At 45.5% G+C, this 23,100-nt stretch overlaps 1 long non-coding RNA gene across 8 annotated transcripts in view; it reads right to left on the bottom strand.

Annotated features, from left to right (window-relative positions):
- Window positions 1-23,100, bottom strand: part of LOC116783593 — a 55,375-nt gene that overhangs the window by 7,912 nt on the left and 24,363 nt on the right. For 4 of the 8 annotated variants that reach the window (XR_004355760.1, XR_004355755.1, XR_004355754.1 and 1 more), the window contains 6 exons: window positions 21,819-21,959; window positions 16,141-16,304; window positions 14,648-14,762; window positions 9,648-9,798; window positions 7,649-7,838; window positions 1,481-2,981 (listed from right to left, as the gene is read on the bottom strand). This is a non-coding gene — a long non-coding RNA (uncharacterized LOC116783593). The remainder of the gene's footprint in view (window positions 1-1,480; window positions 2,982-7,648; window positions 7,839-9,647; window positions 9,799-14,647; window positions 14,763-16,140; window positions 16,305-21,818; window positions 21,960-23,100) is intronic. The other 4 variants (XR_004355758.1, XR_004355761.1, XR_004355759.1 and 1 more) reach the window with 4 other exon arrangements.

Here is a 23,100-nt window from a genome sequence, read left to right as displayed (position 1 = left end):
AAACACCAACAGCCTTTAGCTCATTCACTAGGAGGGTCACCTGGTCATAAAAGGAGATCAGGTTGGTCAAGCAAGACCTGCCTTTCCTAAACCTGTGCTGGCTGGTCCCGTTCCTCTGCTTGTCCTGTATGTGCTGTGTGATCACACTCAAGATAATCTGTTCCATAACCTTGCTGGACACTGAGGTCAGCCTGATGGGCATGTAGTTCCTTGGATCGTCCTTCCAACCCTTCTTGTGGATGGGCATCACACTGGCCAACTTTCAGTCAACTGGGACCTCCCTGGTTAGCCAGGACTGGTAGTAAATGACAGAGCAGGGCTTGGCCAGCTCTTCCACCAGCTCCCTCAGTACCCTCCATGTAAATCCCATCCTGCCCAATGGATTTGTGTCTAAGTGGCTTGGCAGGTCACTAACTACCTCCTCCTGGATTACAGGGGGTCTGTTCTGCTCCCCATCCCTGCCTACCAGCTCAGGGGACCAGCTGCCCTGAGGATAACCAACCTTTCTGTTAAAGACTGAGGCAAAGAAGGCATTAAGTACCTCAGCCTTTTCCTCATCCTTGGTAACAATATTCCTCCCCCTCATCCAATAAAGAATGAAGATTGTCATTGGCCCTCCTTTTGTTGTTAATGTATTTATAAAAACATTTCTTATTATCTTTCACAGTGGTGGCCAGATTAAGTTCTAGCTGAGCTGTTGTCTTTCTAATTTTCTTTCTACCTGACTTAGCAACATCCTTGTACTTTTCCTGAGTTGCCTGCCCCTTCTTCCAAAGGTCATGAACTCTTTTTTTTTACTGAGTTCCTCCAAAAGCTCCCTGTTCAGCCAGGCTGATCTTCTTCCCTGCCGATTCATCTTTTAGCACATAGGAACAGTCTGCTCCTGCACCTTTAAGATCTTCTTTAAGTATGTCCAGCCTTCCTGGACCCTTTCAGAGAGACCCAGGGGACTCTCTGAACCAGTGTCTTGAACAAGCGAAAGTCTGCCCAAGGCAGAGGTTTTGTTGACCCCCTTCCTTACTTCAAGAATTGAAAACTATCATTTCATGGTCACTGTCCCAAGACGGCCTTCAACCACCACATCTCCCACTGGACCTTCTCTGTTTGTAATAGCTGTGACAGAAATTCTCTTCCACACACTCCTGGATTGCCTCCTCTGCTGTGTTGAGTTTCCAGCAGACATCCATCAAGTTAAAGTCTCCCACATGGACAAGGGCTAGTAATCATGAAACATCAGCATGATGTTCATGTATACGGAATCTTAAAGACGAGTGAAAGCCTCCTTCCTCTCTCTTGGTGTTACTTTTCTGTAACACCAAGCAAGCTTTGCAAAGGAGCTCAAAAGGCCTGGTTTTAGGCACAGTATTTTCTGAAATCACATACTCTGGTAAGCATCAACCCATTGTTCTCAGAGACCATGCAAGACTACTCAGAAGCCCAAGTGGAGCAGCGACCCATCCTCCTTCCCCTCTGTACTCACTCGCAGGGTGTCACTCAAGGCGTCCCAGTTCCTCTGGAGTTAACGGGTCATTCACACAGGGCTTGACAAAAACCCAAACTTACTTATCCTCTAGTGACAAGTGTGGGCAGAAACCCTCCTTCAGTGAGGACTTTGTAATCCATCCTGACACGAAAAAAAGCAGAGGGTGAATTCTGGTGTCCCAGCATGGCCCAGGACCTGCCATTACAGCTTGTCCAAGGGCTTTGATGTGTGCATTGCAAGGTTGTACAATGTTGTTTCCCCCACAGTTCCACAAACCCACCTTTGTACATTTTCTCTTTGCAGCTGACACTTGTAACATAAGCCACTGAGGCTGTAATAAAATATGCTACATTAACCATATATATGGAGCATTACAGACTGTGAAATTCAATGTCATTTTTTAAAAGTCATAAAAACATTATCTGATTTCCAGTAGCCCCCCAGGAGATTCAGGAATATGTTTATACACTAAAATGTCAAAATCATAAAATGCCTGCTTTTATACTATTTACTTTGCGTGGTGGTGAAGTAGTTATTACATGCCATTTCATAAATATAGTGACTCAGAAATAATTAGTGTGCTGAATAATAAGCTTTCCACTATAATACAGCATAATACAGCACCATACATTTTAAATCCCTGGTTTTCATGAAGTACTTGCACAGTCTAGCTTAAATAGTACAAATAAAAGTGAACCTCTGGGGGGGGAAAAAGCAATGCTGCTGTTGGGTTTTGTTTTCTTCTCCTTTCAAGGGAGGTACACTGATAGTCACGACGGCAGGGTTGAGGCAACGAGCAGCAGTAACTGCATTTCCCAAAGGGCAGGGACAAAAGAGGCAGCACATCTCACTGTTATGACACAAGGGAGAGGTTCCAAGAGAGTATCACGTTAGCAAGATTAAAATTAACACACACCCTGAACAAAATCCTTCTTTGAAGGAAGGAGATGATTTAAAATTGCTTGTAATTAAGAGAGAAATAGCACTGCACACAGCCTTGCTCTAGCCAAGAAGTCTTCCAGATTTTCACTGCTCAGCTTGTAATACTCCTACTTACTATTTTTTTTAAACACACAGTGGATTTTATTGCCTTTTTTAGATATTAATATGCAACCAATTATAAATTGTGAGTTACAGCACTGGATAATTTCCCTTCAAGAATGCTAAGCAGATTCTGCACTGTATCAGCCCATGTGACAGCACAGCAACTACCATCCCCTCTGACTTTTTTTAGCAGCAATTCCTAAACAGATGCTCAGCAGGAAAACTGGAGCAAACCCTATCTTAGGACCTCCTTGTGTTGCTGTTTTTTAACTTGCTGGATGATCTGCTTAAAAATAAAGGAAGATTTAGGATTTAACTCCACTTGTCAGGAGTAGAGATTCAGATGAATAATAGGAAATAACAATTATCATCTATTACTTATCTTGGAGGTGCTTCCCTCGGTTTCTCTCACTGTTGTTGTGCTGGCACCACATTCCAAGCTTCTTCTTGAGGCCTGTCAGAGGGGAGAGGGGAAATTTTAAGTGCAAGGTTAACAAAAAGAAAAGGAAAATAGAGAAGGTAGTGTGAACTCTGATTTCATGCAGATGCAATGTACATCACACAACTGCACTGTCCCTGTGGTGCAGTACCCATTGACTCCAGCACCCAGTTGCTGGAGGTTTTGACTGCACAAAAGTGCCCTCTTCCCTTTTTTTATTTTTCCTGGGATAAAGTACTTGCAGTACAACTACTCTCCCACTGAGCAAAGGTATAATTACTGATAATTATTGATGTTCATCTGTGTAAGCATTAACGACACTAGTTGGGCCAAAACAAACCTTAACACAGCTGGCTTTGTCTCCACCAAGCCCAAGCAGCAAGTGCTATTCCTGAATTTGAATATGAGTATGGATCCAGCAAACAGACTATGCTGAGAAGCAACTATGCATGAGGATGCATGTTCAGTATCACTGTTTATGCAAGCTTTACACCTCTTTTCTGTAAAAAAGTCCCTTCACCGTGTGAGAAAATACTTCTATACACTGAAACAGAAAAAATGCTGAGACCAGGCCGTACTTTTTTTTTTTTTTACCATAATCACAGGACTCTGCTTTGGTGGGTGTCAGATTTTGGTTTTGGCTGAGATAGTGTAATGCATAAGAACCCTCCACAGTAATGAGAGCTCAGACATAGAACACCGAGCTGATATCTAATTGTCTTTGCCCAGAAACTGCACTCAGCATTTGTAATCCTTAATAGGGAGTTTCAAAACAGCCTCCAATATTTGTGAAACGTACAGCTGGCTTTGTGTGCTGCCATGTCAGGGGGGTTTAGGACACTCCAGTAATCTTGGTGTGCTGCTTTGTGGTTTTCAGCAGGATGTTGGCATGTTCTTTCCACACTGGCCTGGTCAGCTCCACAGGTCCTTTTCCTCTCAACACCTACACACCTCCTTTCATTTAATGGCTGTTAAAAAAGAACTTCCAGAAGTGTCTGCAGTTTGTCACGGTCTACATTTGAAGATAAATTCACACTAAGGGAAAAAAAAAATCCACTCAAGCATAAAATATCCAGATTAATTCCTGGTCTTTGCTTTTATCTCCTGTTTTATCCTTCATCATTCACCAGAGGTCCAAATTGGTACAAATGAACTTCTGAATGTGTGACATGATCCACCTAAGAAACCTAATTGAGAAGCAATGATTTTTCTTACTTTTTTTTTTCTTTTCCTTCTCAGGGCCCAATAATGTTCATGGGAGCTTGCTAAGGAACCATTTGGATTTGCCTGTTTGTGTAAAAATAATCCATGTTTCCTTGACATGTTGAGAATACAACATGCCAGAAATAACTTGCATACTTTTGGAGGTCTTTCTGCTTGTGAGAGTCCAGCATGCTACTGGCTTTATCAAGAGGCCTAAAACACGCTTGTGGAACTTGAAAAAGCCTTTCCAATGACTAATGCAGTCCATTTGTATGGATAACTCATTAAATTAGCAGAAATGCTAAGTCTTACAAGAAGCAATTGCTCTCTTTTGCAAAACACAAAATGTGCTCATCCGGAAAAGGAAATTTCACATCTCCCAGCTAATAGTGAAATAACAGACCATCAAAAACTCCTTCCAGACTCTTCTTATTTGGACACGCTCCACATCCTTTTCCAAGCCAGCATTTTCCTGGCCAGCATAAGCCTCTGGGAGATCCTATTTGCACTCACATCTCCGCAGTCCCAGCCCCAGCCAGGCCCAGACAGTCAAGCAGAAGCAAGCTGAGGGTGACAGCATTACCGTCACAATGTATGGCACTATGTGTCAAAAAAGAGCATCCTGGAGTCGTGGTCTGAAGGACTTCCATGTCCAGAGGGCTGAAAAGGTTTTATGCAGCTCTTTTTTGTTTGTAGCTTCTCTAGATCGCAGTGTGGTAACTTTTAACGTTACACATAGGAAGAGGTTTCTGAAGACTTAGACTGTTTCCCTTGCTACCAGCTCTTTAAAGAGTTTACTTATTGCTGCAGGAAAAGGCTAGGGAAGTTGGGAATATTGCAACATTTTTAATAGGCAATTCATTTTTTAGGCAGCCTGCTCTAATGTGGTTAATCTCCAAGTGAATACCAGAAAATCTAATATATTGGGAAACACATCAAAGTCTTGAGATCACATGGTCACTTGTGCTTACACGTGTTCTTCTCAGCAAAGGAATGACAGCATTTGTTAAAAGAATTTGTTGATGGACTGAGTGTAACCAATAGCACCCAAAAGATAAAAAACCATCCCAAATCCTACAGCATGCTTTCTGCTCCACACCCTTTCTGAAAGCACACATGCAGCATTGGCTCTCTGACCTGCAGCTGATTGAGGAGCTTGTGTTGCTGGGGTCATTAGGAAGGCTTTTTATTTTTTTTTTTACCAACATACAAGGTATGCAGTTACTTGACAATAGCAAGTAATTTGTGTTGCTGAGGGGCACTTCTTTCAGGCTTCTTCATTTATGACATACAGACAGGACAGAGTCTGTCAGAGCAGGTACCTACTCCTCAATCAGTCCTGCTGCTGATCTCCAAAGGAGAAATATCCATCAAAGAGGCAGTAATAAATAAAACCACATCCCCAACTGGTTTCCTTTACCTTAAAGTGTTTTGCTTCTTCTCACAACTCCACCTATGAAATGATGTCAGAAACCCTCAACCACTGTTTTTCTAGAGATTGATTTAATTTTCCATTCCCACAGTCAGTGATCACCCAGCAACAGTAACCAAACCCCTGGCTAGGGCAGGAGCAAGGCCTCATCCTAGGAGGGCTGAAAGCTGCCCAAGGGACGGCCATTGTTCTCCAAGAGAAGCCCCTGCACTGAGGGCTTTCACACACCACCACCAGAAATCTCACCCCATGGGCAGGCAGCAGGGCTGGCACCCAGAGCCCAGATGTGATGCTTGTCCTGGGGTCTTCTTAGAGAAGGACAGGGCCACTGAGCCCCATGGAAATCCTTTGCTTCTAAAAATCCCAGAGCTAGCAGAGAGCATCAGGGAATGACCTTATCACACACACATCCTGTTCTCAAACTCAACTCCTGGGCACCTGCTGCTGACCTCTGCCAAGAATGAGACACGGGCCTAGATGGACTTTGCCAGAAACACCAGTCCCTGGGTTTCCAGGTTTCTACAGCAGGATAAAGGGCACCTTCTGGCTGCTCTGACTTACAGCTCAAACCCACCTGCACCTGAGAGGCTGTAGTGTCCATGAAACGCCTCAGGGCCAGCTAAATCCCATTGCATGGGAAAAGAGCAAGAGCCAGCCATGTCCTGAGTTTTGGAAGAGCTCCAGGTAAAAGCCCCAGTGCTTCAGATCTCTAGATTTGATGCTGCTCCTGGCACCCAGACTCACCCTCTGGCTACACACAACATCCCCTGAGCTCTGCATAAACTCACCAAACCCCTCCAAAGATGCAAGGGCTAGACCAACCCTCTCCCATTAATCTGCAGCAGCTTCTGTGGCTCTCTCATCTCCACTGCATGGAAAGCTGGGTATCAGAGTATCTGCACAGTAGTTAATTTACAGCCAGCTCCTTGCCTCCATGATTCCATGCTCACTGCTGGGAGTTGCACAGGTCTCAGCTTCACGTCTGACCCCTCTCCACACAGCAGAAGCCTTTGCTGGTATTGCTGCCCAGACATTTCTCGGGGTATAGAGGCAAAGATGGTATTTGCAGTTACACCTACTTAAGTCTTTGTGCTGTGTGAGAAATGAGTAGTCTCCACTCATTTAGATTTTGGCTGAAAAGATCTTGACTTTGATTACATTCTGAGACACATTGCAGAATGGATCCTTGAAAAACCATGAAGAAAAAGTGTTTGTGTTAAGAATGCTCTTGTGAATAAAAAAAATTGAAAGTCCTCAAGTGTTTGTTTAAAGAAAATAATTTTCATTAAAATGCTGGTACGATTTCAAACAATTTGATTTTAATTTTGAAGTGTTGAAAACGCCCTCAGATAACTTCTGTAGCATTCCAGAACCCAAAAGTGATCGTAGAAAGCACGTCACTTAGGAAATCAACTGCAGAGCTAAAATTCATTTCCTGTTTTCTAAGAAAACAAAAAAGGGCCCATGGCTCTTCAGTCTTTCTGAGAAAGACTTTCTCACAAGTAGTTTTCAACCAGGCAAGCATGGTTTGACTTTTTTCCTCCAAAACAAAACAGTTTGCCCTTTCAGAAAGCTCCCAAGAACCACACAAGTCATACTAATACAAAGAATTTACAGGACCTTGGTACCAAGCACACTGCTTTAAGCACTGCTTGGTTGGACCTGAAAGAAGTCTAAAGTCATTGGATTATTATTATTACAGTAGTTGTGCTCAGAGTTTTGTCAAAGCAGCAGTCTGATCATTTCATACCGGCATCTGATCTTCACTTTAAGATTTAGGTGAGAGTTATGCACCAGCACTGAGTTTCTGTGTCGTCACTGTCCCCAACTTCCTGGCTTAACTGAATCCTCCAGAGATGCTCAAAACCAGAAAGTTTTGCTGGTTTGGGGACAAAATTTGACTTAGTTTTCACAGAAACCCACTTATTGAGCCAAATTCTCTCAAATTCAGGTCTAGGTTTACTGAAGCTTCTCTTCACTGAAGTTGGCTGGAGTACGTACAGCTCTTTCTTCAAAGAAACCAAGTGAAGTTGGGTCTTCAGCTCACCTCAGGGGAGTTCACAGCCCCCAGCCAGGCAGGTCTCAGTAGGCTCTTTTGCTGAGGTTTTGCAGCAGCACCACTTGTAACAGGATGTGCCTCCATCCAGTAATGAGATGTTACAGCTTGCTGCAATCACAGCTGTTGCCTCATTTTGGTTTCAAGGAAGCAGATTCCATTAAACATTCTGCTAGGAAAGCTTGTTTACATTTTAAAAGGAGGAAAAAAAATTATTAAAAAAAAAAAAAGACAAATATGCCTCGAAGCAGGCTTTTGAATGCCCTCCTTTGTTAACTAATACAGTTAACAGGCCTGAGTATGACAACGAACTTCCCATCAATAGCCTGACTCAAAGGGAAAACATAAGTACAGACCAGCAGCTCGTGGTACATCAGCTCAGATAATAATGTGAGTGTACCCAACCGCGTGAGCTGCTGCCCCTCTGGTTCACGGAAAGGAAGAAATTATTCAGAAGGCAAGTACTGAGGCTGTTCCTCTCTGATATCCCTTCCCTCGTGATTGCTTGGTGTTAGTTGACCTTTATGTTTCTAGAGCATTGGGATACAATGTGTTTTGCCACTTCATCTTTCCTAAAGCCCGTGGTGATCTCGGAGGGAAGCATATCCCAAGCCCCCTGCTATCACTGCCATTAGGAAGGTGAAGAGTCTGTCTGCAAAGAGAGGCTGTATCCCAACCCTCTGAGCTTAGTGGTAACCACCAACTCACAAAATCCCAAATTCCGTTCAGTGCTGTAGCAGCAACCTGGACATGGCACAGCAGCTCTCCTGTCCTGCACATGGCTGAGCACAGCACAAGAGTGGCCAGTGAGGACTGGACACAAACTACACCTTGGCAACCCTCACAGTAACCAGTCCCAGTCACCAGTCAGTCACCAGTCACCAGTCTCACCATGTCCAGGCCTCTTCCTGCCGAGGACGTGGCCAAGACACCAGACATCCAATATGTGCTCAGGGAGTTACAAACTCCATTATGGATAGGTAAGTTTTTGCAGACTTACAACAATCCCACTTGTGAGTCTGGACTTGGGCACTTTCTAGGTTTGCCTGAGGAACAGCACAGACACCCCATCGTGCCAAATCAGCTTTTTCCTGCTGAGGTTCATCTGACTCACGGCCACAGCTCAATTTCTGCACTATTGCTTCGTATTTGAAGAGAAAAACATGGAGCTTACTTTAGTATAAATCCCAATGAAAATAATTTAGCCTTCTGTTATTGTCAAGGCTGAACAACCTCCAAGAAAGCAAATTTCGATAGAACTTTTCTATCTCAAAGAGCCCTATAAAACTCACAGTAACAACCAATTTTTTATTTTATTTTTCCTTTTTTTTTTTTTTTAACTAGCAATTGCATGCCTTGGTTGCTTGATGCTTACCCTGGGATACCAAATAGTGGCTTTTATTTTGTGGAAGAGAGTTTTTGACAAATTAGGCCATTTTAGGTATTGATAAAAGGCACATAAAATTTTATATCCACAAAATGCCTATTTAGAAAATGCAGCCAACAATTTTTATTTTTTAATCTCACTATCCTTCTTTAGATTTAGTATCTATCCCATTTTTTCAGTTCCCCACAGTAGCTTTCACTGGGTTTACCATAATCTTCACATTATTAACCTACACTCACTCTTCATCAGCATATTTACTTGGAGGCAGCTAAGAAATTAGAGATAAGTTAGTTCATTGTTGAATCAGTTGATATAATATATTCATTGTGTTAATCCTGATATATGTGGTCTGGGGAGAGGATAGAGAAGACTGTTTTGTAGTTTTTTGTGGGTTTGGTAGTTTTTTCTCTGCTCTGCCTAGCACATGTGGTAAGGCAACAGCAATAAATCAGAACAAAGGAAATGAAGTACTAGGGCTTTAGGGAACATGTGTTTTAGAAGAAAAACTTGGCTCACCTCTAAAGCAGTATTGCCGTATAACGGATGTTTGAAATTCAGATGTAGAAAAAGACGGACAAAATTATATAAATACAAGTCACTTACAGGTCTGTGCAGCTTTCAAACAGCACTGCAAGCCAGTCCATCTTCCCAGCTCCTCCCAGACCTGGCCAGGCAGACCCCATGCTCCAAACCAGCAAGAGTACAGCAGTGGCATCAGCACAGCTCACCCCCAAGCAGTACTGCAACACGTTAGCTGCAGACAAAGGATTAAAGAATTAAAACCAACCCAGGCAACTGACATATTGTTTTCCAGGATCTCTCCAGCTGCTGTTGACAGACTTATTGCAAACCAATGTCAGCTAGGAACATGCTACTGGAGGAGTCATTTTCCATCCCTGTAATCTGTACAACCCTCATGTTATGGCAGCAGTTTCACACAGCAAGTTCCACACACTGCTGAGACTCTGTTTCCAGTCTTGAACAGGCAGGAACTGCTCAACAGAAGTAATAACTACTTTGAAGCAGATTTCCCAAGATACTTAGGAGCCTAGAAATGAAGAGAGGTGCCTGGTGAGGTTTTCCAAGGCCTCAAGGTGGGTCAGGCTCTTCAGACTCAACCCCAAAATGGGTATTCTCCTCCTCTCTCCCTCCAGTCTCCCGGAGAATTTAATGCATTAGATTTGCATGACAACGTGCTGGGGGGGGGGGGGCAGCGGGAGTGGCTTCTGTGTTAAGCTGCTGGAAGCTTCCCCCATGTCCAACAGAGCCAATGTCAGCTGGCTCCAGGACAGACCTGCCACTGGCCAAGGCTGAGTCCATCAGGGATGGTAGTAACACCTCTGGAATAACATATTTAAGAAGGAAAGAAAAAAAGTTATTGTGCAGAAGTAATTGCAGCCAGAGAAGAGAGGAGTGAGAATATGTGAGAGGAACAACTCTGCAGACACAAAGATCAGTGGAGAGGGAGGGGGAGGAGGTGCTCCAGGCACTGGAGTTGAGATTCCCCTGCAGCCTGGTGGTGCAGACCATAGTGAGGCAGCTGTGTCCCTACATCCCATGGAGGACCACAGGGCTGCAGAGACCCACCTGCAGCCCATGGAGGAGTCCCACATTGGAGTGGTGGATGCCCGAGAGACAGCTGTGACCCTGTGGGAAGCCCATGCTGGAATAGGCTTCTTGCAGATCCATGGAGAGAGAAGCCCACACTGGAGCAGGTTTCATGGTAGGACCCCATGACGCCATGGGGGACCCACACTGGAGCAGCCTGTTCCTGAAGGACTGACCATGTGGAGGGGACCAACACTGCAGCAGTTAGCAAAACTGTAGCCCATGGGAAGGACTCATGCTGGAGAATTCTGTGGAGGGCTATCTCCTGTGGGAGAGACCCCACGCTGGAGCAGTGGAAGGATTCCTCTCCCTAAGGAGGAAGTAGCAGCAGAAACATCATGTGATGAATTGACCATAACCTCTATTCCCCATCTCTCTGTGCTGCTGTGGCAGGGAGGAGGTAGAAAATCGGGAAGGAGGGAGGGTGGGGGGAAGGTGTTTTTTAAGATTTGTTTCACTTCTCATTATCTGATTTTGATTAGTAATAAATTCAAGTAATTTCCCTAAATCAAGTCGGTATTGCCCATGACAGTAATCAGTGAGAGATATCTCCGTGTCCTTGTCTCAACTCATGATCTTTTTCTTGTATTTCCTCACCCCTGTCCAGTTGCAGAGGGGAGTGATGAAGTGGCTTTGGTGGGTACCTGGCATCCAGCCAGGGTCAAACCACCACACTTTTGAAAGGCCACTAATTGCCTCTCTGCATGTTTGGGCACCTAAATACCTCTGCAGAGAATTTCACATTCTGTGTCACTTCCCCTCCTCCTGCAGGCTGCCCATGGGACTTCCAGCCAGGCTGGTGGCCAAGGGTCAGCACTGGACTGACCAGTGCTAAGGGCAGTAAAGCAATCTCAGCTGCTGGCAGAACACAAGAAATCCCAAGAGGATGAAAGGGCTCCTGTTTGTCTGTCCTGTGCCTATTAACTTTTTAGGGTAAATGGTCTCTATTTCACTTAATGCAATAGCTTTGCTGCCAGTCTTCTGCCCATGCACTTTACGCCAAGTAGTCTAACATTAAATGTCTCCTACATACACTTTGCTTGTGATGTTCATCTGCCTTTCCAAATTTTCCTCTTTTTTCACGCTTTATCCATTCCAAGTTTAAGTAAAAACAAAGCCCAGACTCCAAGAACTGAGCAGTGACCAAGGTGGGGACTGTGAAACGGAATAGAGGAAGGTGCTATAAATGGAATCAGGGAAGCATGGCTTGGGATGATTAATGAGCTTATGTCTGTGACAAGCCTGTGCTATAAACAGCAGGTAGAGAAGCAAAGCCAGCAGCAGAAAGTGCTCAGGAGCAAAGAAGGTGGAGCTGTGCCTCTCTATCACAAGTGGTCTGGCTGCTCAGTGGATGCTGGTTGGGATAAGCACAGTTCCTCCTCAGTGACTGAGATGCACAACAGGATACATAAGACTGCTAGGGAACAGCATAAATCCTTTTGGAAACCTGGGAGAAGAGAGGGATTAAAAAAAAATACAATTGCCTTTACTAGCAGCAAAACAGCAAAATCCTGACTAAAGGTGCAGCAAGAAAGTACCTGTGCTTTTCCTCTCCTTCCCTGGGATTTTTCTCTATCAGTGGATATACTTGGTGCCCACACTGTGGGCAGCCCTAGTGGAAGAGGCATCATGGCACATGAAGGCAGGTGACAGGCTCAGCCCATGGTGAGAGGGTGCTCCTCAGGGGAGGCTGGCACCTCCCTTGCAGGGTGGCAAGGGGGGAAAGTCATTCCACTCACAGCACTTCTCCCCATCTGCCACCTTGGAAAGCCTACCAGGAAACACCAGGATGCACAACAGAAAGGGAGCCTGCAGACACCTGCACTCTGCAATCAAATCAGCCTCCCATGGCTGTAGCTGCCACCGCCAGCAGTCCTCGAACCAAAAGGCTGGGATTTTACCAAAAGTGGCCATCTACCATCCAGTTTTGGAAGTGTGCACCACGGAATCTATTCATGTCCTGCAGCGACCAGCCCTGGGAGCAGACAGGATGGATACTTGTCTTGTGGGAAGTACCTGGGAAGGGCACAGCCATGAGGCACCCACCCTGCAAGCTGCAGGCTCCTCTGGATCACACAAGAAACTGAAAACAGAGCAAACTGGGTCACACAGCAAACTTCTTCAGTGAGAAACTGCACTGGGGTAGAAAGAGAAGGACTTTGGGAAGATGAATGGACTAATGATAAGGGAAGACACAGTGCAATTTGGAGCAGATGTCCTGCAGTGTTCAATAGGATCGCAGCACTGCCATTCCTAGGGATAAATGTGCAAATGAAGCCTCTGAAACCCTCTTGCTTGTTTAAAAACAGAAAAACCCAAGCAAACAAAAAATTGCAATGGATTTTGGGTTCTTTATTCATAGTTTTCTGGTTCTTGAACCTGTGGAGTATATTCAGCTCTCATTTTCAATCTTTCCTCCATCATTACAAACCAAAAAAAAACACCCTATGCTTTTTAATAATGCATTGCAGTGAAAACTTAAATTTCCTCCTTATTCTCTGCTTCATGATCCATCCCTCTGAGGAAAGCTCAGAGTATTGTCAGTTTGTGAGAAAATGGAGAATAGGCAAAATTGGAATTTCAGAGATGGATAATTATGGATAAACTCAGTGCAGATTATTTTTTTTAAATAAACTAGCCAAGACTGATCTATTGTTAAAACAAGACATCAATTTTAAACAGTGAAAAAAAGCTGTATAAACCAAGCCATTCAGAGTCTTTAAAGAAAACTACTGGGTTACTCAAAAACAGCATGCTCTATGAATAGCTCCAGCCCACTCCAGCTTGATTTTCTCTGTTTTAATGTAGAAAAAGTTTCTACTGCTTGTAGCAATCAGCACCAAGTTATACATCAGCGAGGCCCTCCAAGACAGCAAATGCCCCTGCTTGCTGCTGAAAGGAAAACACGCTCCAGGGAGCACTTCCAGGAGACTGCTTCATGACAGAGATGCGTGTGCTTGTCCACTGGCTCGGGCACTGGGAAGCCTGCAGCAGGAATGCCCCAGCTGCTGTGCTCGCTCGGGATCGCTGTGTGGTAACCAAACACTCTGAAGTTTGCATCAGGAAACATACACATGAGAAAGCTGGGAAAATTGCACTCCCTGTGACACATGCACTTCTCATGTGGCAATGATACCTGTATCCAGAAAACAGCCCCAGCTGTGTCTCCTGCCAAGCACCAGAGCCCTGATGTGAGCGTAGCCAGGGACCACCTCACCCCTGGGGTGCTGTTGGGGGAAATATCCACAGCCCCACCCAGCACGATCCAAAATACACAAGTATCACAAGTTCTCTTCTTTCTGTCATACTCTGGCCATAGTGCCCAGTCTCCTGCCCCACAGCTGAAGACTGGGGCAGGGTTATCTCCAGAAATTCAGCTAAACTCACTTTCTGCCTGCTCAGCACTTTTTGCAGGAGCGCAGAGCAGATGCAGTGGGGGTCAGGATCTGGCCCCCCACGTGCATAGTTTCAAAGATTATCATTCAGCAGAAGGTATTGTGAGGAAGAAAAAAATGCCAAGCCCAGAGCCTGAGTTATTTCCCCGAGCCTGACTGATATCAAACATAATATTTTATTTGGCTGGTTATAGGAAACATGTGGCAAAGCCTTCATTTTTTTGGAAGGTTTGTCCTGCGGCACAAAAAGAAAAGAAAAATAACTGAACTTTCATTCTGCTTGTCTCTGCAATGCACATCTCTGCACCCACACAGGCTGCTCTCACCTGAATTTTAAGTTCTGGAGACATATGATAACTCTACTTACCCTGCAGAAATATCAACAAGGTCCCAATTAAAGACTAACATCAAGATTTACAGAGTGGGTGCAAACAGGAAAGTGTCCCCACGAAAAGTTTATACTCCAAGCAAAATGGGAAGGTTCGAGATGATCAATTATTAAAACGGACATGAAAAGTAGAGAGTTCAGCATCCTGATGTGTTCAGCAGCAGCAAGAAAAATTGTTCAGGGCTCAAGTGTAGAGCAAGTAGAGCACTTACCTGAGGACAAGGCTGAGAAAGTAGAGTACAGGACCATTTTGGGGGGAAAAAAATTGTATTCAAAGTTCCAGCTCCAATTCTGACCTAACATCAGGTCCCAAATATGGCCTTCCCCCTGTAAAAAACAAAACAAATCAAAAAACTAAATAAATCCAACACAAAAGGAAAAATTACTCATTTAGCTGCTAGAAAGCGTTCATCTGTCAGTGAATTCCATCAGCATTTGCAGGGGAGTCAAGAGATTAGAGACATTATAATGCACAGGAGGAGCACAGCAAGAGAGTTGTTTGCTGTCTTCCCCACCCTGTCAGCTGTTCCTGATGTACCCAACCCTCTCCTGAACCTTTCTTAAGGATGTTGTACAAAGTGAAGGGTCCTCTTCCAAGCAGAGCTAGGAGGCCTTTAAGCTGCCAGCCAGCTGAGTGAGTGCTAGGCTGCTGTAGCCACAGGAGGAGAGGCTCAGGCTCCCACCCTTCGCCCCAGGAAGGCTGATGCTGTACCAGAGCAGACAAAGGGTGCACACACATCTTCTCTGTACTGGATCAGCTCCAGGGATGGTTATTTCCAGCTGTGGGGCTGTATCAAGCACAGTAGGAGACAACTTTTCCATCTGTTCCTGTAGACCGAATAACAAAGATATTTCTAAACATGTGAAAGGAGGTAGAGGGTTATGATGCTTGGGACAGCGATAGCTATTGCCCTACTTCCTTCATCAGGGGTAAATCCCTTAGCTATTCCCTAACACCTCTCCTCAACTGAAGCACCAGGGGACCTATAACTCACCTCCTCCTTTTCCCCTACTGACTGACCAGCTGCCCCAAGCCCCCTTTGGCCATCAGTAAGGGGCAAGCCCTCTGTTTGAGACACCTGTGCTCTGCAGTCAGCACAGCACAATTTTAGTGGGTTTGCTAATCAGACCACCAGTAATGCCCCCTGAGCTGGGTGCCTGTGACTCAGCTGCAGGCCCGCTGCCACTCAGCAGCTGGCACTTGGCACAGCGGCTGTGCGTGACTCAGGCTAGCAGGAGCCTTTGGAGATGCCTTCCCCTGATTTATATCTGCAAGGGATCCTTTGTGTTCAGACCCTATTGTTGGCGTGCCAGCCTCACTGGAAAAATCTGGAGTTAATAAACTGCACTTTCCGATCGCAGCAGCTCTTTCCAGGGCGCAGCTTTGCAGAGCTGGCAATGCTCGCTCCTGCACCATCAGCCAGCACAGCAGCTGATGCCTTTTACCTTGGAAAACCCTGGTGATTGCACACATGAACAACTCCAGGGAAAGCCCAGGTTCAGAGTGCCTGGTAGTCTGCCTCCCTCTTGCTCCACCTCATCCTTTTCAGTCCTGCAGCCCTACCCCTAACTGTGAGAAGCCTCTTGGCACCAGCTCCCCCTGAGAAAAGAGGAAATTTAAAAAAAAAAGAAAAAAAAAAGAAAAAAGATAGATGTGACCCAATGTCACAAACCCTTGAATCCCGGGGAATCTGAAAAATGTTACCTCAGCTCTAGTAGCAGAAACGTTACTGTCCTGGGCAGCATCTTCCCCCAGGAAAGCAGGTCCCTCTGGGAGAGCTGTTCATCCACGCCAACTCTGGCTGCTGTGAGGAACATGGCATCTTGTTTTGTACCTGCAAGGTGGAGCAATTCTTTTCCTTGCATTTCCTGAAAGAAAGCAAAAGGGAAGGTGGGTTTTGACCTCCAGACACATTTTGTAAAGCCCCACTGGTGACATGGTGCTGTCTTTCATGCAGTGCTTGCTCCTAAGGCCACCAGAGCAGCTGGGACACTTCTTGCAACATTCCTGGGCTCACAGCAGCACTGTCCTGCTTTGCTCCAGAGCAAGGTGCATTGGAAACTGCTCAAGGAAGGGCTGTTATTTTGCATAGCAGTGAGCTCATTTATGGAGCTGTGTAAATAAAAGGACCATCTCTGCCACCTGGGCTACACTCTGCTGAACAGCTGCTGAACCTCTCTCCAGAACAGTGACATTTTACAGTGGGTGAAGTGACTCACTGTGGCACTGCAGCCTTTCTGGCACAGCAAATTTGTGGCTCATTTGTGGATTATCAGCCAAAAAGGGTGGAAGCACTTTGCACTTTTCAGCATCCTCATGGGACAGGTATGCCTCGGAGCTGGCTACATTCCAACAGAGTGATTCACTTAGTTTAAGCCATATTTTTGGCTTGTATAAGCTGGATCAACATCAATGGAGGTACACCAGTTTACATCAGCCTGAGAATGCGGCTCCGTATTTTCATGGAAAGAAGCTCAGTTCTGGAAGGTTTTGAGCAGGTTCTTGGTGCTGCAGGCTGGATGCCCCTGCAGACAACCAGCGGAAGCAGTGGGATGTGGGGAAACTGGTTTGCTTTGTGTTACTCTGGGGAAGAAATGAGGCAGTGCTAGTCACAGTGAACAACAACAGGAGAACAAGAGGAGACATCCAGCAAACAAAATAAAACACTTCAGGACTAAAACTGGGACCTGGGGCTAGAGAAGAGCTGCAACAGGCCCTAGAGAGCCCCTGATGCAGGCAGTCAGGACAGCAGGATCAGACTGTGATACTCATTGCCTCCACTGGACAGACACATGACGCCAACAGCTTTTCAAACCAAGAACTGACAGGATTAAAGCACTTCCATTCAGACACTCAGAGGAAAATGGGCAAACACAGGATGGCCATATGTGACTATAGCTAACACTTCAATGCTGGTCCTGTGCAGTGCTGAACACTTGAGGTGAAGGGATGTATGCAGCCCCCATCCTGTTCACGCCATACTAAAAGGCTAAGGAGGGCTTACAGCCATCCTCTTTCTCCAGCCCTTGTGGAGATTTGCTTCTGAGCAAATCCCTCTTCCAAAAACTGACAAACAGCTCAGATACAACATACACATGTTAAGAAGCTTGGAAACTGGTGTAAGAATTAGGCAGAGCCACAGAGCAATGTGATGTGTTAAATATTGTGGTTGTCTACTGAAACATTCACACAGAGATAGCAGCACTCTTTGCAAAACAAGGTTGAGCATAAGTAACTCCATCTTTTATAAGGAAAATGCAAGCCACAGAGATTAAAGGCTGGTGTTGTTACAATAAAACCAAACCCTGCAAATACCACAGGCACCTTAAGCAAGATTTTGGCAGAATTTGGGCACCTTAGTTGAAAACTGCAATTGGGGAGCTCCATATTCCCATTCTGCTGCTGCCTAGCCCTGGAGGTGCCTGAACTTGCCCACTGCCTCCTGGTTCAACTCACAGTCTCCCTAGGCAGCTGTTAACCAGAGCTGCTCCCACCCAAACACCTCCACTCCAGCTCTCATGTGAGTGCTGCCGTGGTCTGCAGTGCTGTCCCCATCCCCACCAGGAACCATCCTGGGAGCTGCAGTGGGAGCACACTGGGACACAGCCTGCAGGTGAAAGATGATGATGAGCACCACAGCCCCCCAAGCAATGCCTCCTGCTGCAGCAGCACTGGAATGAGCTCTCCCTGGGAACAGCCACGTGGTGCCCCATGCAGCTCCCATCCTCTCTGCTACCCACCCTGTGGGGCACGAGGAGCTCCCCAACAGCCCCCCCTGCTCCCCAACCATGAGTATACACAGCAAGAACTGCATTTCCCTCCTTCACAGATGCTTTGCAGTGTCATGGTGTCCTGGAACTCTGGCCATTGCCCAGCCTCCTCCATACCCTGCAAAGACACCAGGACAACACAGGCTGGGGTTGGTTCTGTCTTTTGTCACTTTTCCAGCATAACCAAGGCCTGAGGCAGAGCTTTGTTTCAGAAATTGCATGCCCATTTCTCCTCCTGTCCTGTGAACAGGGTGGTTTCAAACAACACATAGTAAGTGCCTGTGGTAAGTAATTGCTGAAGCCCAGCTCTCCCCAGGCTGTCGGCCTCTGCAGTTTTCCCAAACACAATCAACAACCTGGCCTACGGCTTATTTACCCACTTCCAAAACCTTAATCCGACAACTAATGATGCATTAATCACTGTCAGACCATGATCTTTGTTTCTGCTTCTCTGCAGGCATCTGTCAGAATCACAAAAGATTAATTATTGCACTAGTCTGGGTAGAGAAACTCAGCCCCTCTGCAGAAATACTCCTCAGATGCTTTGTGACCCCTTCAGCAACTACTCACCTGTTCTTCCACTCTTTCACTCACCACTCATATTTCTAGTTCTGGGTATCTGCTCTCTCTTGCCCAAGCACCAGTCATTTTTCAGCCTCACAAGAAGCACTGAAAGAGAGGATCACCAAAATCCCTCCCTGCAGCACTGTCCCATTTTGGGTACCATGGTTTCCAGCTCATTTAACCACATCAAGAAGGTGCCTACTCTCTCCTTCTTATACACTTTTTATATGGCTCACTTCTAACCTTCCATCCACTCAGCACTCTAGGTCATGCAGTATTCAGAAGTATGAAACATCCTGTTCAATATTAAGCGACCCTGCCTCCAAAGCCTGTGGGATGATGACACAGGAGCAATCTCTGGGAGGCATCCAAGTTCCACAGCAGCAGATGAACCAGCTGCATCACTTCTTCGAAAGAGCCCCGACAGACTGAAATACGCTCTTCCTTTACATCTCAAGGGCCTGGACCCAGCTGTTCACAGGAACTGACACTGCCAGGAGATGGAGGGACATCAAGGGTTCATCTGCACATGGAAGCTGTAAGGGTTTATGAACACGGGTGCAGCGTGAAGTGCCCCTGGAGCCAGTACAGTTTGAACCACAGCAAAGAGTCACAGCTGTTTCCAAAGGCAAAAGGAAATAAGCTATATCTATCTAAAATAAATTTTAAAAATGATAGCTTTTCCTCAAATGCAAACTACTTCCATAAACAGGGGTGTTGGACCTGTATGTCCTGAGCATTCTCTGCAGTAGCAGCCAGGAAGGTCCATTTGACCATCTTCCACTGCTGAGCACTGCCTGAGGAAGTCTCTTTTCCCCTCCCATGAGCGTTTCTGTGTATGATTCAGCAGCTTTCTACAAAAAGCAATTTGGAAGATGGATGAGTTCACTACACCAGAGGGGAGAAACACAAGAGAGCATCTCTCTGGGTGCATGGGAGACATTTCAGCAGGTGCTTGGATCACACAGTGCTCTCTCCGTTTCTTAAACACATCCCAGGTGCCAGAGTTGCTTCAGTTCTTGTTTTCCTCTCTCTAGTAAAGGCCTGAGAAGTAGGAATAGACAAAACCAAGCAGTAAACAAAATCAAGTATTTGTTTATTCCACAGTAGCTTCATTCTAATAATCTAGGAGTGTGTAGGCTTTGCAGAAGGAAAATGCTTGGCACAACCAACACAACGTCATCACGCTGCCACTGATAGAACAGATGGTGAAAGCATAACCTGACATAAGAGTACCTTTTTCTGTTGGGAGATTTAGCTTACAGCTCCTTCCCAGAGACAAATCTAAGGCAGGAAGGTTTCTTTCTCCAAAAACTGAAATTCTCTGAGTGTTACACTGCCAAAGATTTAAATGTTTAGTTTATCCTTGAAAATTTCCTCCTGTAAAGAAACTCCAGAAGTTCCTATAATCTCAGCATTGCAGTGGAACCCTGTCCACTGGCCTTCAAACATGGCTCCAGCCAGAGCTTCCTGGCCTGCTGTGCTGCTCAGGAACCTCCGAGAACGCGGCTGAGTCTTCTTAGAGCTTCACTTCTCATATATTTATGAATTTTAATGGATTCAAGTGGTTCCAGCTGCCAGCTGACACTGCAGAAAGGACAGAGCCAGACCAACCCACACTTCTCCCTCCCCACTGGCAAGTCTATTTGTGGCCCTGCACAGTGCCAGAAATAAACTGCTTTCCTCAGAGAGACCCACTGCCAAGCACTGGGCTCTCTACAGAGGGCACAGCAGCCTCAAAGATACTCCTTTGAACTCTAATTTCAAAGTGCTCACCAAGGGGGTTTAGAAGGCCAGAAGTGCTCCTGGAGTTGTGGTAAGGTGAGAAGAGAAGGGAGGTAAAAATAAGATTTGTCTCCCCTCCTCATCCTTGGAAAGAAGTCCTTTGGGGTGTGCCTGTTCCCTTTCATCTCATTTCTTCTAGCTGCAACATCCCAGCCTCCCAACTGCAGTGCTGAGTATATTTTAAATGACTCATTAATGTTTGCATACAAATGCCAGATGCTTTCTTTTTTAAATAAATAAACAAACATAAACCTCAAACGCCCTCTGAGAGATGGAACATTTTTCCTACAGTGAAGGCCACAGTGGTTGCTTGTGCAGGACAGTGGAAGAAGGTCCCCCACACCCCCCAAAATTCTACCCTATAAACATTTCTCCTCCCTTCCTCAACCCTTCCCCTGCCACACAGGTCATCCTGACTCTGGGGAGGGGTGGAAGTGCTGAGAAATGTCAGAGCTGCTTATTTCCCCCTACAGCACTTAGAGGGAGGGGACTTTGGAGGATGACAGCTGAACATAACTGTTGGGCTCAATGGGAAATTAAGCCCTGTGTTTTCCCAGTTCTGGCAGTCTTCAACCTTGCTACACAGTTCCCATCTTCTTTACACCATGAAAATGGCATTGTTACACAAGGGATACCTGAGATAAACAGCGGCTGTGCAGAAACGGGCAATGACAGAGTCTGGAGTCAAAAAGCTCAGATTCAAAATTGCAGGGAAGGTGATAGCAGTGAGAATTGGTCTCTCCCTGTTTGCTCCATAAGCTTTACTCCCACGTGTCAGCTGTCAGGCGAAGGAAATGCCTCCTGCTCTATGTACATACAGCACCTTTCTTGTGGGGACCTGTTCACACACTCTGAACTGAATCCACATCAGCAATTGCCATAAAATCTTAAATAAAAACAGGGAAGTGTATATTCCTTTTATGTCGTGTGCAAAGGCTACTGAAAGCAAGAGGGATTCAGGTGAGTGCTCCATGAGATGTGACTGGAATACATTTCTTCTGAAGTGCTCTAATCGCAGCAGTAATGTATTCCCTCTTTTTCCCCTAAGACTGGGAAATCACATTTTAGCGCCTGCCACAGGACTGTCTGGATCAGCATTTCAAGTAGCAATTCAGCTTTTATCAACATTCAACAGCATTGTAAGTCAGGAATAATTAATGTAATATTAACATAGAGTTATCAGGAAAGGTAAGCCTGTAACCATTCAACATCAGATTCATTTAGCATTTCCTGCAATAATGCCACCAGCAGGAAGTTATTTACCATAAATGTTATTTTCAGTGGGATGTTCCAGGGCAGCCAGGAGCAGTTCAGGTGTGCCACCCCGTACCTGCCAGCTTCAAGCTCTTCAGAGCTCTTCAGCACACTCCTTAGAGCATCATCTTGGAAAGTTGCTTTATGCATCTGCATCAAAACAAAAAGAAATGTTTCTGTAAAACCCACAAACACGTAGCCATGATATATACTAGATGAATATAAATTCTAGGGTTAGACAGAGATATAGATCATACATACAGTCTATAGAGAAATGACAGATGAGAGTCTATAGGAATGATAGATAAGGGTCCATAGAGCCATATTTTTGTATTGATACAGACATATGTATGTGAAAGGATACATAAAATCAAATTCATACATACTTTCAGTAGAACAGGGGAATACATTGTGGCTCTCACAGAAACTGTTTCTTGACTTTTCGGTGGACACATTAGACAGTGTAATGTGTACTGTGCTTAACCACAGCAATACACATATAGATACATATAAAAATAAATAAATTTATATAAATTCAGTCCAAGGTTTTTCTTCATAACGGAGGAAGACAGTTAATTTTCTTAACATCTGTAAAGGATTTACTGTCTTTGAGAACGGGCAAGGGGCTTGACTCCTGCATTTCTGTTCCCTCTATCTCCAGGACTACTCCAGTACAGCTGAAAGGAAAAGGAGCCTGGATGAGGGGTTTGGCTGAGCAGGGTTGCAGTAAATGTCTAGTGGGATTTTCAAACTCGCCAAGGCTGCTACCTTATGCTGACGTTAGCAGGAGTGAGGTGCCCAGGCATGCTGGAAAATCCCTGTAGCTACTTAAGTCTCACTTGTAACAGCATGGTACATGTGACAGAACACCTGGAACCAGAATCCCACTGAATTTCAGTGGGACACCCGGATCCAGTAAGTTCCAGCAAACCCCTGCATCAGCAAGCACTCACAGAGCTGCAGGACTGTGACATGTGCCCTGGTTGTATCCATGCCACAGCCTGGTTGCTCCCATTGGGCCTCACTTGAATCACTGAATCATAGAATGATTTTAGTTGGAATGTACCTTAGAGCTCACCTAGTTCCAACCCCCTGCCATGGTCAGGGACACCTTCCACTAGGCCTGGTTGCTCAAAGTCCCAGCCAGCCTGGCCTTGAACACTTCCAGGGATGGGACATCCACAGCTTCTCCGGACAACCTGTTCCAGTGCCTCACCACCCTCTGAGTAAGGTATTTCTCCCTAATATCTTACTTAACCCTGCCCTCTGCCAGCTTAGAGCCATTGTCCCC

This window comes from Chiroxiphia lanceolata, chromosome 3, assembly GCF_009829145.1.
Source record: "Chiroxiphia lanceolata isolate bChiLan1 chromosome 3, bChiLan1.pri, whole genome shotgun sequence".
NCBI classification, from domain to species: Eukaryota; Metazoa; Chordata; class Aves; order Passeriformes; family Pipridae; genus Chiroxiphia; species Chiroxiphia lanceolata.
This window is presented reverse-complemented; position numbering and strand designations above follow the sequence as displayed.